This window comes from Dipodomys merriami, unplaced genomic scaffold (genome assembly GCF_024711535.1).
Source record: "Dipodomys merriami isolate MVZ:Mamm:240054 unplaced genomic scaffold, mDipMer1.0.p SCAF_622, whole genome shotgun sequence".
Taxonomy (NCBI): domain Eukaryota; kingdom Metazoa; phylum Chordata; class Mammalia; order Rodentia; family Heteromyidae; genus Dipodomys; species Dipodomys merriami.
The window spans coordinates 305,001-307,695 of record NW_027206205.1 but is presented as its reverse complement, the minus strand read 5'-3'; positions in this window follow the sequence as shown (position 1 = coordinate 307,695).

Below are 2,695 nucleotides of genomic sequence, written 5' to 3'. Positions count from 1 at the left end.
GTATGTACATATGTGATAAACAATAACAAAATATTGAGTAATTTAGTTAATGCTTTATTAATTGTTAACTGGGACACATCATTAAATGGAGACATAATTTAATAAGTAATAATTGATAGTAATATCTATAAATTAATAATATACATACATCTTCTGTGTATATAATGCTTATATACATCAATCTCTATCTATTTATACCTGGTTCACTCCTGGGGCTTGGTGGTTGACTGCTCACCTAGTGAGCATGAAGCCCTGGGTTCCATTCCTCAGTGCCACATAAGCAGAAAAAGCTAGAAGTGGGCACTGTGGCTCAAGTGGTAGAGTGATAGCTTGAGCTGAAATGCTGAGGGACCGTGCACAGGCTGAGTTCAGGCCCCATGACCAACAAAAAAAAGTAAATATATTTTTTTAAAAAAGCATTACCAAATATATGCCAAGTATAAAGGCACAGGTCTTTAATTAAAGCTACTCAGAGTGAAGACAGGAGGATCACAATTCTAGGGAAGCCTGAGTAAATGCACTAGACCCTATGTGAAAAACAAACTAGGATGGTCCAGGTTTAAGTGGTAGGGTGTTTACTAGGACAGTATGAAGCTTTGGTCCAATAAAGAAGAGGAAGAAAGGAAGAGAAGAAGAAGAGGAAACAAAGAGGTGGAGTAAGAGGAAAGAAGAAGAGGAAGAGGAGAAAAAGGAAGTATAGAAAGAGCAACAATGAGGAGAAAGAAGAGAAAGGAAGAAGAGGAAGAGGTTGACAGAGAGGATGAGGAGCACCATATCTTCAATATATAATAACATGGTGTAAACATTCCTATTCCAAAACAAAAGAATTGGGGAAAAAGGAAAAAAAAAATGGATCAGTAACTCAATTAATGGACAAAGAATTTGACTTGAAATTTCTTAATCGAACAATGTGTAAACAGACAAAAGCATTAGCACCTGTAAAATCACTTATAAAATAGAAATGAGATGTCATTTCATACTCACCAGAATGGGTAAAAGATGTGCATTAGAAGGTTTGACAAGGATGTAAAGAAATTGAAACTCTCATACATTGTAAAATAGCACATTCATCTTGTAAATTAATGTAAAAGTTCCTCACAAAGTTAGTTATAGAAATACAAAACAGCCTAGAAACTTTGTACAGCCTAGAAACTTTGTCTATAATTTTTATACACTTAAGTTCAAAACAGCAATATTATCCATGACAGCCAAAGAATTGAAAAAAAAAATTCACGCTGACCAATACGAAAACAGATCACAAAACATTTTATACTCATGAAATAGCCCATTATCAAGTAAAAAAGAGAAATGGAGAATTGATATTAGTGGAAACACTGACAACAGGCTAGATGGAAAGAGCCAGACACAAAATAACAAATAAAATGATTTGATTTTAATGAAATTTTTGAATTATCAAAATCAGGCATAACAGTTTCTTTGGGGTTGGAAGTCTAAGGAGAATTCATAATAGCTGCAGACAGGTATGAGATTTCTTTGTGAATGATGAATATTTGAGAAGATTCCAAGGTGATGATGATTGAATATACTTTCAGAATACAAAGGATCCCTAAATTTTATAGAATTAATTTAACAAATATGACATTTTTCAATTACACATAAAAAGATTTTTAAAAGGGATACTACACAATCTTTAACCAGCAAAAGTGTTCTACCATGAAAGTAGACATAGAATATAGCAAAGTGGTAGAAAGCAGGAGCAAGTAAAAAAAAAAAATCAATGCATATGCTACAAAATTAAGAAAAATCAGAGAATAAGTGGTTGGGAGAGATGAATGGAAATGTTAGAAAGGGATTAAAGTGATCAAGATGCATTGTATTCACAAACTACTTTATTGAATAGCAACTCCTTTCTTCAACTATTAAATAAAATATTTTAAAAACTAGCAAAAATAATTAATTAAACAAAAATAAATGATGAATAGATAAATAAAATACAATAAAAATAAACTATAGATCTATAACAATATAGGCCAGAAATTTAAAACACAAACAAGAATAAAGTAGTTTTGTTGGTGCGTCTAGATATATAAGGTAGAAAATTTTGACTAAATCTAATTTATTGAGTTCTTTTGTCAATGGCATTAATTATGCCAGTAGTAAAAATAATCATGAAGTTCTGAAATGAGCAACACAGTATCTAGGATATTACTAATTACTAATGCAAAAATAGATGCAAAGAAAGATAATGCAAAGAAAGATGGAATAGTATATGTTTGTATGATTAGATAAATTGTCAGAATGATGTCTGTATGTACACAGATATCACAGAAATAAACAATAGAAATTTAAAGGTATAAGCCAGGGCATTACAACATGATTACAGCAAGTAATTTATCTTTTTTTTTCTGGAAATGAGAGAAAAATAAAAGCAATAGTGCACAGTACAACAGTCAAAAACTACCAAAAGTGGTCAAAGTCACAAATACTACTTTTAATCCTATAATAGGATGGTGAAGTCACCCTAAAAATCACGTGTGGGAAGATAAACCAAAACTGCACTGAATTCTCTATACTCACATTTATACAGTGAAACATAACCACACATTCTTAATAAACTCAGTACCACCTTATGTTTATTAACACCTGCCTATGGTTTTCTAAATTGAAAAACTGGACCAACATCATTGCATTGTTATAGATTAATTTAGTGTTAAATAAATTGGTTTGCAGAGTT